Source organism: Chenopodium album, chromosome 22, assembly GCF_948465745.1.
Source record: "Chenopodium album chromosome 22, dcCheAlbu1.1, whole genome shotgun sequence".
Classification (NCBI taxonomy): domain Eukaryota; kingdom Viridiplantae; phylum Streptophyta; class Magnoliopsida; order Caryophyllales; family Amaranthaceae; genus Chenopodium; species Chenopodium album.
Window position 1 is genome coordinate 13,721,008 of NC_137855.1, and position 14,828 is coordinate 13,735,835.

General features: G+C 34.9%; 1 pseudogene across 1 annotated transcript; it reads right to left on the bottom strand.

The window, feature by feature from the left end:
* Positions 1–1,848: 1,848 nt before the first annotated feature.
* LOC145605832 (uncharacterized) lies at positions 1,849–7,853 on the bottom strand (annotated as a pseudogene). The gene is made up of 3 exons (XR_014105148.1): positions 7,477–7,853; positions 6,428–6,779; positions 1,849–2,637 (listed from the first exon to the last, which is right to left on the bottom strand). The product of XR_014105148.1 is annotated as an uncharacterized LOC145605832 (transcript).
* Positions 7,854–14,828: the final 6,975 nt, after the last annotated feature.

Here is a 14,828-nt window from a genome sequence, read left to right on the forward strand (position 1 = left end):
TGAGTTGGTTTTTGAGGAGACACAATTGAGTGTCTACATGACGATTCATCTATTTTAATATATATCGTACAGTTCCTTATTTATTAATAGTATAGTCCCCATCTATTTTACTTACTACCCCCTTCGTCCCTTTTTATTCATTATTTTTATGGTCAACTATAAACATCAAAACTATATTATATAGGATTTTGTTAGATTCAGTTTGAAATGTATTTTCTAAATTCTAAATATCATTTTTTTTTTTTAGAATTTTTACTCATATCCTATTAAACGTACGCGGTCAAAGATGAGCCCTAGAGACCATGAAATTCAAAGCGTAAAAAATAAAAAAGGACTAAGGGAGTAAAAATAAAAAAAAAATAAAAAAAATTTTTTAAAAAAAAACCTCTATTTATCCACTTAATACAACTCGTATCAATGTAAAAAACAATAAATGACCAAACAAACTTCGTAAAACAAAAAACAAAAAAAACTCTACCTATCCTCCACTCAATACAACTCTTAACAAAGTAAAAAACGAGGATGACCAAACAAAAGGTAACGAAGGGATTACTCCGTATAACATTATACTTCGTATGTTTGTAGGGACATGTTCTAGAGGAAGAAAAGTGAGATAGTTGATACAAGTAGATAAAATACATTTCCAAATTTCATAAAACGAGTACACAAGGAAGCAACTATTATATGCTTCTAGGGGTGTCAATTCGGGTGAACAGTTCGGGTTTGGGTTGGGTTTATCAGTTTCGGGTTATAACGGGTCGGTTTATAACGGGTTGAAATGATTAATGGGTCGATTTGGGTCGGTTTTGAAAATCATCGGGTCAGTTCGGTTTGGTTTTTTTTATTGCGGTTTCTATTCGGGTCGGGTCCTAATCGGGTCGGGTTGTAGTTGGTTCGGGTCATAATCAGTTTGGGTTGAACCGGGTCGGTTTGAAAACGGATTTAGCCAGTTTAAAGTGGGTTTCGGTTCAAAACAGTTCGGGTTCTAATCGGGTCGGGTTGTAATCGATTCAGGTCATAATCAGTTTAGGTTAAATCGGGTCGGTTTGAAAATGGGTTTCGGTTCAAAACAGATTGGGTGAAATCGGGGGTCCGGTCATTATCGGTTCAGGTCATAATCGGTTTGGATTGAACTTGGTCGGTTTGAAAATGGGTTTATCCAATTTGAAGCGGGTTTCAGTCTAAATCATATTGAGTTAAAATCGAGTCGGCTCATTATCGAGTTGAGTTAGTTAGATAATGGGTAGGAACGAGTCATGTAATAATCAAGTTAAGTCATAATTAAGTTGGGTTTATCGAGTAGTGGGTTGAAACGGATCAGATCATAAACATATTGGGTTACGGGTTGTAAACGACTCAGTCATAACAGGTTACCGCCACCGGTCGTAAACGGTTCGGTCTCAATGGGTTACGGGTCGTAAACAGTTCGATCTCAACGGGTTACGGGTTGGAAACGGTTCGGTCATAACGGGTTACGGGTTATAAATGGTTCGGTGACAACGGGTTACGGGTTGGACCGGTTCAGGTTTATCGGATTTTTGCCGGGTTTAAACGGTTTTCGGTTTAAAATGGGTCGGGTTACTATCGGGTTCAGACGTAATCGGTTCGGGTTGTTTTCAGTTTTGGGTTGTAACAGTTTGGCTTGATAACGAGTTGGGTTAGTAACGGTTTGTACAAATTCGGTTCAGTCAGTTTCGGGTTAGAAAAAATGGGGTCGGGTCGGTTTTCGGTTTCAAAAAAATGGGTTTTTAACGGTTCAGTTCCTTTTCGGATCGGTTCGAAACAGTCGGGTTTAACGGTTCGGGTCAAAAACGAACAGCTCTATATGCTTCTCAAGCTCTTACAAAAGTGAATGGCTAATATGGGTCACCATTACGCATATACTCAATTCTTGTTACATAAGTAGTTTATTTACTGGTGATTCATATATAGGCAATTATATACAAAATCCCCCCAAAAAAACAAAGGCGAAAATTTCATATTCTAAAACATTTTTTTTTAAAATATCAGTAATCAATCCTATTTCAAGCATTTTTAATTTGTTATGATGTAAATCTTCCTTGATGAAGTTTGTTAGTGCGGCCGAACCGAAATAATTGACATTCATCGATCAAGTGGGAACAATGGACCTTGTTTGAGCTTCTCTTCGAGACAGCTACTCTTCACTTCTTGTGGGAGGATAAAGCAGTCCATAGATAGTCCTTGCACGTTAAAGGCAAAGTCATCGATCATCCAAGCCTCTTCCATTGGTAGTATAGTAAGACCTGACTTGAGATTATCCCCGAACCTAGTGATGATTGCATGGGTTTGACCGGAGTGTGCGATCATCACACCTTCCACTGTCCGATAGTCCTCAATTTTCGAACCCATTGTAGTCTCCCAATAGCGAGGACATGCACCTGGGGACTGTATTCTTGTTAAGTAGGAGTCTTCTAAGTACACTAGTAATCCACTCTTTTGGCTAAAGTAGCCAAATGTTACATGCTTGATGGTCTCGGCTGTGTTGTCACTCCTATCAGCAAGATCATTTTGCTCAGCAGACAATTTTAGGACAAAACAATCAACACCCATGATCTCCTTCTCTCCCATGTACTGAGCTACAGAAAATGCTTCAGATATTGCCATTGGATCTAAACCCTGTAATAGTGCGGACACTACATTAAAAAAACATTACATATCCAACATAATATTAAGGTCAGTGGCATCGAAGAAATTAATTGAAATTATCACATGAATTGTGTTTTGAGTCCTCGTAATTAACTAATTTACCCATATTCAGCATATTACCTCAAACACTATAGTCAAATTATCGATTCTCTAACATGTACTGAAACTACAGACACTAAACACATACCATACCACTATACCAGCTTTTAATACCAACGCCCAAGTTCAAGTAACATTAGAGTACACAAATTCAAATCATAATTTCCTAAGATAAAGTTTTCAGAATCCATAGAAATAATCAAATCTGGATCTCGATACATATTAGTTAGTACGAGTCCAACTACAGTTTTTCCCAGGCAAGATCCAAGTTCCGTCAGAGAAGATCAAGAACAAGAATTCCAATAACTAACTCTATATGCTTATATGTGGGGACCGTAGCTTATAGCTAATCACCCTTTTAAACTCTCAAGAGGTTCCCCAAGAACAGTCAAGCATTTGAAGCTCAAAAATGTCAAACAAGAGTACTAATTATAATTTTTTAACGATTAGTATCGAAAGCAACGTCTTAAAAGACAGTATTAGGATAAAATAACACGATCACAAAGATACTCAAAGACAAATCATACTACTCTTTAATCCCATGTTACAACTTGATCTCTGACAGCAATTTCTGTAATGGGGATGTTTTGGTGATGAGAAACAGCTAAGATCTTGGATAAAAATTTAGGGGAGTTTTCCTTTTAGATTCGAACACTAATGAAACTGACATATATTTTCTGTAAGATACCATCACTCACTAAATAATTAATTAAAAAAAATGTGTAATTTTCTCAAATTACAACCAAATAAGAGGCCTGAAAAAAGATACCTTTGCAAAAAGAAATGTCTAGCTTTTTAGAGTTAGGCCCATCATGATGCCTTGTGTGTTTTGTCCTTAGGGTACTTGATGGGACCCACTAGAATGAGTGCTTTTTTTATTTTTCATAATTCTTTTTTCTTCTCAATTTATATAATAATTGGGTTGAGCTCAAACAAGTTGAGAAAAAACATGTTATCAGAAAAATCTACAACTAAGCATGAAAAAGAAAGCATATACTACTTCCTAAATAATTCTGGAGTCATCAAGCTAAAATTCAAAATAGGAGAGAATAAATGACAAGGAAATGTGAAAATTTGGTACCATGTTTGACATTTATTATATGACTCCTTTTCTTTTGAAACCATATGACTCCTTTTCTTATAATAATAATATAATTCATTTGAGTATAAAAGATTTCTAGAACGAAGTTTTTTTGATTTTTCCTCGGTCCCAAAATGAGCTGAACACTTTGAAACAACACTAAGGGAAAATTGATAATGAAAGGAAAAAAATTGAGGGAAACATGGATTCTTTTAGAGAAACCCCAAAAAAATGCCGAGAATTTATTTTGGGACGTAGGGTGTACTAATTTTCCTATAGAGCTTAATAATATCAGTTACATATAACAATGGTAGTTGAATAATAAAAAGGATGGCAAAATTGGGGGGAATCTATTGGATGTTAAAAATGCCCATCAAGGTCTGTTTCTAGTTTGGTACCTAATGTTTGAAGGACCAGGTAATATAGAAAGCATTTACACCAAATAAAAAAGATTGAACTACCAACATTGACTTTCCAATCACTGGCTTTTCAAATGTTATTTCATCAATCAAAGGGATTTATTGAACTACAGTGCATTGCCTACTTGGTCACAATTAATGAGTGTGAATGAGAGGAAAAATAAAAAAAAGTAGAGTTATATCAATGACCAAAAATAGTGTGGTAGCTACTGCATAACAAGATCAATTTAGCAAGTATATAGTATAGTTTGTTAGGTGAGGAAGATATGTCACGAAAAAGGAATTAATAATTAGGCAAGCATATTAACGTATAAGGGCGAATTTACTAATTGTTACTCCTTCCATTGCACTAACATTGCCCGATATTATAAAAATGGATGTTCTAAAAATCCAATGAGTTAGATTCATTCCTAAAGTGGAATATATTCTCCCTTTACAACGTATGTGCAACCATAAAAAAACAATAAATCCAACATGATTTAAAATGAACCAACTTAAGATGTGAACTAAATTGTATGGGGCAATCTTAAAAAGACGGAGAGAGTATATACCTACACTTTATGTGCGTATGGCTCCACATAACTGATATTCGTTATATTTTAAGGACAATTCTGTTAATAGATGTGTAAGTATTAGCTAACAAGTTTATCATTCAAATTCTTGATCACTACAATTCCTTAATTTCATGAGGTCCTTTTCTTGGTCATTATTTAATCAACAAGAAGCACTAAAAAACACTCATTTTCAGTATTTGGAGGTACAATATTTCCTCTTCTACCACTATCACAAAGAATACCATCAAAGATTAGGAATTAGGTAATTTTAGCTTGTTATAACAGCAATTTCTAAGAAATTCTTCAAATTTTGGATTGATACCATCTTTTGACATATGACTCTAGTGGGACCCTTTTTGGAGTATAAGCAATGCAGAGGTTCAGTTTGGTAACAGAATTGGTGTAATGTTCAAATCCTTTGTAGATTCCTTCTTACCCCTCACCAAAATTACATAAAAATTAAATAATAATAATAAAAAAAAAGAACTATAAATTAATATAAATTGATTTTAATTCCAAAAGGCAAAAAACCTAAAGTGTCAAGCACATGCAATTACTACATAGGCGTGACAAAATGATATTGAGAACCCATATGGTGAAAGTGTGTTACCCCATGATAAAGGCCACACCCTAGTTTTCTTAATGCAATCATATGCATAAAAATCTATTGGATTTAATTACTTTGCCAATCCATATTAGCAAAGATTACAACTCATAATGATTCGTTAAAAAATACTTAATTCTTAATCTAGTACAACCTTTTACCTAAGGGAATGACGATCACATGTGATTTAATGACGTCATGATAGTCTGAAACGAGTATCGAATTACAAAAATCCTCCTTCCCAAAGAAAAATAGTCACATGAAATATTTCGTATATTAAACAAAATGATTTAATAATGTCATTCTAATGTAGAGCTAATATGGGAAAAATAAAAAAAAAATAAAAAAATAAAAAAAAATATAAATAAAAATTTGATCAATATAATATTCCTCCCAATCCAAAAATAATTTGTAATTGAATGTTGGTTATAGAAAATGCCACAAAGTCAACAAGTAATACAAATAGTATTTCCTTGGAAACATGGAAAACTCTCATTAACAATAGGATAAGTTGATATGACCAATACTTTCTTGGAAAAGAAGATCTTTTTAATAAACATAGACCGCATAGACCTTAGTAATATAATACAAAAATATACACATTCAAATTCACCATAAGCATAAAAATTATGAGTAAAATTGAAAGTCATACATAACACTGTGAGATCTATTTGACATAGGAATGTGCATTATGTTCACATTATATAGAAAGGAAGATAAATTTGTGCACAATTTTATTGACAACCGGGTGTATATATAGGAAAATTCGCCTTTAGGCGCCCAACCCAGCGTCTAGTGACAAGTACATGACGTGACTCCGGACATTCCAAACTAGTATATTGAGGGTGTGAAACATATAATTGGGAGTTTTAGGACTTTAGTGTATGACTAGTCAAACATTATTACGGATAAAATTAGATGCAACATGCAAGTATGTAACATTAAAATGTACAAGGAGGCACTACAATTGAACTAAGAACATAGCAATGAAGTGGATTCAAACCTGAAGGGCCCGGCGGAGGGGCCGGACCCCGCCTTTAGCCGGGTGAGAGCCGAGCCAGGGAGTGTAACGCCAAGCCACATTGCCATCACTACCAGCAAGCACTTTATGAGCACCAACCACAAGCTCAATTGACCACTTGTTAGGCAACATCTCCCACATCACAAAGCAGCCTTTTGTGAGTGGCTCCAGCCGCCACCACCACCGCCGATGAGCCGCTTAAGCTCGGCTCTTCTAGCATTGTCATGCTCACTTTCCCTGTTGCAAATATATTTTTCACCACCATTTTTTCCAGCTTTTTACAACCTGTTGCTGCTTTAAAGTGCTCTATTATGTACTGGGATGATGATGATACCTGCCATTCAAATATCAAAATCAATCAAACCCCATTTTTGTAAATAATCATCTAAATTTTACAGTTCTACTAAAAAATGAACTAGAATTTAGTGAATTTGTCTCAGATGTACCCCAAAATATGTCATCTTACAGTCATTAAATTAAACTTAAAATTCCCGTCAAAAAAATTTAAACATAGAATTATGGAAAACCCATTTCTATATTTATCTGATTTCCCAATTTAACTCAAATTACTCTGTTATCTACAGGAAAACCCATAATATACTTGCCATTTAAAAATCATAATATCCAAACCCCATTCTAAAATTATTATAAAAAAATTCAATTACTAAACTTAAAATTTCACAAAACAATACTAAAATTTTCCCAAATGTAATTAAAATGTTATAATAAGCAAAATCTTGAAATGAGGAAAGTGTTATTGTTTAAAAATTAGTTTTAAAGAATATAATTTATGAAATTCATTAAATTATCAACAAAAAATGGACCCAGCAGAAATGACATAATCATAGAATAAAAAAAACCCACATTGCCAAGACAATTTGATCAAATTATGTCATAAAACAAAAATACATGTGTCTCAACTTCTCTAAACAAACCCCACAAAAATTAATGCTTTAAAAAACAAATTGAAATAATATAAACACGTGATTAGTATAAACCAAAAAAACCCAAAACATAGAAAAAAAAAATACCTGAAGAATAGACTGATTTGGTTGAAGAGAAACAGGAAAAAGAGGGCAAGCAAGAACACTAAGAAGAATTTTAAGATCAGATTTTTTGTTGAAAAAAAGGTTTTTAACCCAATTTTTCCATGCATGGGTTTTTTTGGAGAGTTTTTTGGTATCTTCTTCATTGAATGGCTCTTCAGATAATGGGGCCAGACGATTCATTTTCTTGGTTAAAAGTTGTAATGTTGAATTAATTGATTAATTTTGCTACTATATGATATTAATAGTGTATACTATATGGTAGTGTTGGTTGTGTTTTCTCTTGTATATAGTGTGTGTTGCTGCTTAAGGAGAGATGGACAGTACGATTAGAGGAAGAATGGGAAAGGTCAGAGGAGGAAAGAAAGGGGTGATTAAAGCATAAATTCTTGTGTCTTTTCCCTTTTTATTTCTTATTACTAGGGATGTCAATGGGGCGGGGCGGGGCGGATGTTGGCCTTCCCGTCCCCATCCCCACCTAATATTTTTATCTCCATCCCCATCCCCGTCCCCGCGGCGGGTCCAATTTTCATCCCCATCCCCGCCCCACCCGGTACAACTCCAAAACCATCCCCGCCCCACCCCCACTTGGATATCCATCCCCACCTTATCCCCACCAAAGACCCGCCTAATCCCCACCCAAAATCCACCTAATCTCCGTATCTCAAATAAACAATCTTACATAATTAATACGAATTATAAAATAAAACATTCTACACACATTTTTGTGTTATAACATAAGTGTCATACAAAGTATTATATATAATTAATATTGTATTTCACGTAATTATTTTATAAATAGTATAAAAAGTATGTAATTTTGCTTTAAAAAATATATAGATGTGGGTATGAGGTGGGGATGGGGCGGGTATGAAGTGGGGCGGGGCGGGGATGGGGCGGGTACAACTTAAAATCCACCCCCGCCCCATCACCCATGGCGGGTATGGTTTTTATCCCCATCCCCGCCCCACCACCCGCCAAACCGAGACCCATCCCCGCCCCACTGGGGCGGGTCTCCTACTTGACCCGCCCCACTGACATCCCTACTTATTACCCTCGCTGTCTTTCCTCACGTGTGCTTTGGTTCTGTGTTTTCATTTTTTTTTTATTTTTTTTTATTTAAAAGGTAAGATACAGGTAGAGATTAGGAATGTCTTCTCATAAGACTATTTCCTAATCTATCGAAAAGTAAAAAATAAGAAAACTTGCTATCCAAAAAAGGATCAATATCCTGATGTGTTGGGGTATAGTAACCAAGGGAAGCAACATAGTCTGCAGCCCGATTGCCTTCACGAAACACATGCTGAGACTGAAAGGCTTCAAAATAGTCTTAACATCATCCATCAACTACTGGAGCTTCCAAGGACAAGTAAAATAAAGAACCCTGCAAAATATTAATAACGGTTAGATTATCACCTTCAATAAAATTATTAGAAATATTATGGTCCCTAGCTAGAAGAAGGCCATTACGAAGGGCTATAACTTCAGCAAGAAAGGCCGGGCATGATCCCAGATTATAAGTGCGACTAGCAGTATGGTTGCCAAGATGGTCTCTTAGAGCGACCCCCTGCATTAGCGGAGTTTTGGATAGCGGAACCATCAAAATTAAGCTTACAGTAACCCAAAGGAAGGGGAGACCAAGAAATAACAGAAGGGGGAGGAGGAGAAGTCGGAGGTTGCGGGGAACTCGAAGAATGATAAATATCATCTAGAAGAGAACGAGAGAGCCATTCTTGGTAAAGGGAGAAAGCGCGAGAAAACAGAGAACTAATATTAGCAGCAGAATTCTTAAAAATGACTGCATTACGACACTTCCAAAGATTCCAAAGAAGGAAGACAAATTTAGGGAGAAGATGAGGAGAACTTGATGAGTCATATTTATGTAGGATTTATAGGCACGTTTATGCTACTTTTATAGTTGCCTTTTAGATCTTTTATCGCTTTTTAGGTCGTAAATGCATAGGTTGTTTGTTTTGTACTCTTTTACGGTTTGTTTGTGTTTTTCTTAATGTTTCAGGTGATTTCACATTCATTTGGACGATTTCGAAGTGTTTGGAGTTGATTCGGATGATATTTGGATGGAAGCCGATGAATTGAGTTTATTAATCGAAGATCCCATGTTCGTGGATGTTGATTTTGATTATTGTGTTCATGGAAAATGAACATAGCATTCACAAGGGGAGGTATTCTAAACGGAGGGTTGAGAGATATATAGAAGTGTCTCGCAGGGGCAAGTTGGTCATTTCATACAGGATTTAAATTTTGCCATTGTAAATTCAGTGGTACAAAATACACTATCAGTGGTACAAGATATAATTTCAGTGGTATTTCAAAAAAGGTTCAAATGTCTCATTATGATGTCAATTAATAACATTGGAGATTCACTGTACAAAATATACTCTCAGTGATACACAATACAATTTTAGTGGTACTTACAAAAATCCTGAGTGGTACAAAATATACCCTCAATAGTTGTGATCCCAATACTTTTTTGTCTTTTTTGCACGTAAAACCATTTCTGACGAAAAGGTGGGCCCCACCCCACCCTTTTTTCACTCTCTCTATCTCTCTCTTCCTTTCTCTCTCTTCCTAGTACATTTGTTATATTATTTTATGTTGTGAGACATTTTATTTTGTCTCACAACCCTCCAAATGTACTTCCTCTTCACAAGGGTCACTATGTGCCTTTCCGAATTGAATTTGAGTTGAAAACGAAGTTAAACGATGGTTTACAAAGTGTCAAAACTAAACTTTGTTCACTCTTTTGATCATAACTTGAGTTCTACAGATCGGATTGAAGTGATTCAAGTTTCATTGGAAACTAGACTTGAAGATCTTTCCAACGGTAGGTCATAGCCTATATAAAACTTATGCATCAGAAGTTAAAAGCCTGTGAAGTTGACACAATGCCCAGCAGCGAGTGAGCGAGAGCTCGCGAGCTAGCTCGCATATGCCGAAAGGAACACCAGCCCTGAGCGAGAGCTCACTTGACCAGGGAGCTATAACTCCAACTGACCCACAACCGCAGAAAGCAAGGGGCAAAGCAGCACGTCTTTTGCTTGGCCCTCGATTCCATCAAGCATCTTTGTGCCACGTTATCTTATATCGTCCAATCGTTTGACAACTTGTATAATTTATATTTTCTTATTTCTTTTCATTTTTTATTTTTAGATTAGAAATTAAGGAATTATAAATACTCAAGGAGACTTATTTTCTCCTTATGCTTTTTATTATTTTTTACGTTCGTTTTCTTTTCTTTCTAGCCATAATTTCTCTTGGGCAATTCCATGGATTTTTCCATGGATTCCTCTTGAGTTTGTTACATTAATTCTTAGAGGTATTTTATTTCTCTCTTTTAATTATGATTTCTTTATTAGATTTAGATTTAATTATTTATTTCATGCTTGAGTAGTTTGTTTCTAGGGTTTGGAAATCCATGTTTATACAATGAATTTTGACTGATGTTATTAACATTTTGATTATTCATATCTCTAATTGATAGTGTTATAATGTTAATCTTGCAACCTCATCAATTGTTTGATTAATTATTGTTAATAAGAGTTTGAATCGAAAGATCGTACTTTTAGAGGCTTACCTACAATTAGTAATTTTGATTATGTTAGCGACCGAACTACATGTGTTGAATTGAGAGCGTTAAGACCCGACCGTAGGCTTAGCAATTGCTCTAGATACTTGATTAATTGAATTATTGATGGTATTTTGATAGATTTAGAACTATAAGCATGGTGAACCATAACCCTAGGCCTTTTTTATTATTTTTGTCCTTATATTAGTTTAGATTACTTTTCTATCCCAAATTTCATGACATAGTTTAGTTTCTCCAAATCCGTAGAAGTTAGATTGAATACCATCTCCCTATGGATTCGACCCTACTTACCCTACTACATTGTTATTTGGTTTTGTTAGGAATTTATTTTTGACAGGTGTACGACAACCTATCAAATTTTGGCGCCGTTGTCAGGGAGACGGCTTAATTTGATTTGACTTTTATTTTTGGTTGAACTAAACTTGTATATATTTTTTATTTTATTTTGTATATACTTGCTTTTTGTTTTACCCTTATTGTGTTGTCATGGAGTGGTATGATTATAATTTGTATGCGATGGATGATCTTAATTATCAGGGGCAATATGATTATAATTCCGGGTATTGCAATGCTAATGTTTCTATGTTTGATGCATCATATGATTATCAAAATTCACAAAATATATGCATGAATTCCTATGAAAATTTTTATTACCCTAGTGAGTCTTATATGCCTGATTTTTATCTCTCTTACCAACCCCAAGTGGATAATTATACTCAACCCAATTCGTCGGAGTGTAGGGAACTTTTTAATATGATGAATGAGTTTATTGTTAATTAGCATGAAGAACTTATTGATTTGATGCATGATTGCCAACGTATTTCAAAATCTATTGAATTACTTGCTGTGCAACAATATGCTAACCAACAGATGATACATGATGATAATGATATTGGTTTTGAGGATTGTATTTCAGTGGAGGAAAGCGTTAATTTGACTCTTGATATTTACTCTCCATCAAATGAAAGTATAATAGAGGAGAATAATTTCCCATTTCTTTATGATTCTGATGGTGAAATTTTTTGGAATGACGATATAGAGGTAGTGGAGAAAGAAGAACAACCAATTATCGTGAAGTCCTTGGTTGAGAAACCATTGGTTTTGGATCTTTTGGTAGTCGAAGATTTTGTTGACAAGATTATTCATGAGGGTGAAGTTGAAGGTAAAAACATTTATGTTAAGCCTAACCCATCTCCCCTTTATATCCCGTTTTCCCAGAGGCTTGATCTAGTTCCTTCATTCACTATGTCCAATCCTCCGTACTTTCTCAAAATGTCCCCATTCCATGATACATTTGGCCATGTAGACCTTGATGATTATTCAAAAAGGTCTACATTGCCTAAGGAGCAAGCAGGGGTAAGTTGTATACATACATTCTCCTTTTTCTTATTACTTTAACTTTTCTTCTTCCGATTTTTTTTTCTTTTATTTTTTCTAACACCCTGTTTGTGAAAATTGAAGTGCTTCCTATCAAGCCATATGTAGTTCCTAATGATATGTTTACAAGGGCATATGATAAGTTACTCAAGGCATTAAATTCTTCCGATTGATGATTTGAGTAGGGTCTTGTGGGACCTTAAAAAACCAGCGCTTATCAGGAGGCAACCTGACTTTTAAGCCTTTTTATTTTATTCTTTATTTATTTATTTATTTTATTTATTTTTATTTTTTTACTAACTACACTATTGTGTGCTCAAGTGATGATGTCTCCTGTTAGGTACATGCATAACTATATTTTTTTAGTTTGGACATTTACCGTATTACAACTATTGATCGTGGTGGAGGTGTCCATACCTTTTGACGCTCCCTTCGCTTACGCACCCCTTTGTGAGTTGTGCCTCTCCCTTATTTATGCTTTAGTTTCCTCTTTGTTCACATTGAGGACAATGTGATGTTTAGCTTGGGGGAGGATGATTTTCATCATTACTTTTGTGCATATTAGTTATGTCAGTTTTAGTTTAGTTTTTACTGCTTTGTAGGTGTTGTACGGTTTGTACCACTCATTAGGGGTGGGAGTTTACGTACAACGAAAAAGAATGTATTGTTTTCTTAGTTTTATTAGTTGTTTTCGATGTTGCATACTTATGCCTGTCTTTCATATTTTTGACTTCGAACCGTGTGCGGATTTGGTTTGAATCTCTTGAGCTTCTTTTGATCTCAGTTACAATTCTAAAATTCAGTCGGTTTGCGCTATACATTGCTAACTGCTTGGCATTATGTGAATCAATTGATTGGTTTTGTGGTAAGATTGGTTGTCTCATATCAAGTATAGCTAGCCAATTCTCTTGTTAGGTCACCTTACTTTGTGTTTGTGTGATTGATGTAATTTGTTATTTCAATGACTTTGGCTTAAGATTTATAAGTTATTTGATTATGATTCATGCATGCCGCATATGATAAAGGTCATGTTCTTTAGGTAACCTTCAGATGATATTTAGATACATTTGTTTCCTTTTTGCTCACCCATGTTGTTGCCTTGTCCATTCATTGATATTTAGCTACATTACAAGCCTCTTTAGCCCCATTGGTTACTATTCCCAAGTCTAGCTAGCTTGGGGGAGCTTATTGATTTAGTGTTGTTGTTTTTCGTTATCAAGCTTCATTTTATGCGAAACATGGTGGAATGAATATTGAAAAAAAATAATTGTATTTATAGTTGAAAAGTGTTACTTGAAGATGTGAAAGAAAGAAAAAACTTAGCTATGGAAAAAAAAAGCTTGTTTATATGTACTTCATTGAAAAAGCCGAAGAATTGAAAGAAAAAGGCTAAGAAAAAGGAAAAAGAAAGAAAAAAATTATTCATGATGATGTATAGTTGATTTCAATCTTGGTTCTTTATAATGTTTTGGAGAAAGTTGGTGATGTAAATTGGAGCTAGAACGAATTGAAGTTTAGATCATTATTTAGTTGCGTTTATATTATTGCTCCCTAAGTCGGCTTCTTTCTCACATTTTCCTAAATATTATCCTACCCTTTACCTTAGCCACGTTACAAGATTGTAAAGTCCTTTTTATCGGCATGTGTGTTTTGTGATTGAGTGAACGTTATTTCTTGCTATCGTCAAGTTACCCTTTGTTGCATCATATATTTATATTCTACAAGGTGTGCGGCGAAGACCATCTTGATTGGGAAATCGTTTGTGGCTAAGTTTGGTTTCAATTGTGGATCATGATGTTGAGTGGTTCTATTTGTATCCGAGCTAGATTTTGGTCTTAATAACTTTGGCTTGATTGTTTGCTCGAGAGTTGAGTCGGTCTTATTCTGGTTCCCTGGAAGTCCTATTTGTCATGTTTCTCCGTCTTGAGTCTAGTGTTGCTTGGGGACAAGCAACGGTTTAGCTTGGGGGAATTTGATGAGTCATATTTATGTAGGATTTATAGGCACGTTTATGCTACTTTTATAGTTGCTTTTTAGATCTTTTGTCGCTTTTTAGGTCGCAAATGCATAAGTTGTTTGTTTTGTACTCTTTTATGCTTCGTTTGTGTTTTTCTTAATGTTTCAAGTGATTTCACATTCATTTGGACGATTTCGAAGTGTTTGGAGTTGATTCGGATGATATTTGGATGGAAGCCGATGAATTGAGTTTATTAATCGAAGATCCCATGTTCGTGGTTGTTGATTTTGATTATTGTGTGCATGAAAAATGAACATAGCATTCACAAGGGTCATTATGTGCCTTTCCAAATTGAATTTGAGTTGAAAACGAAGTTAAACGATGGTTTACAAAGTG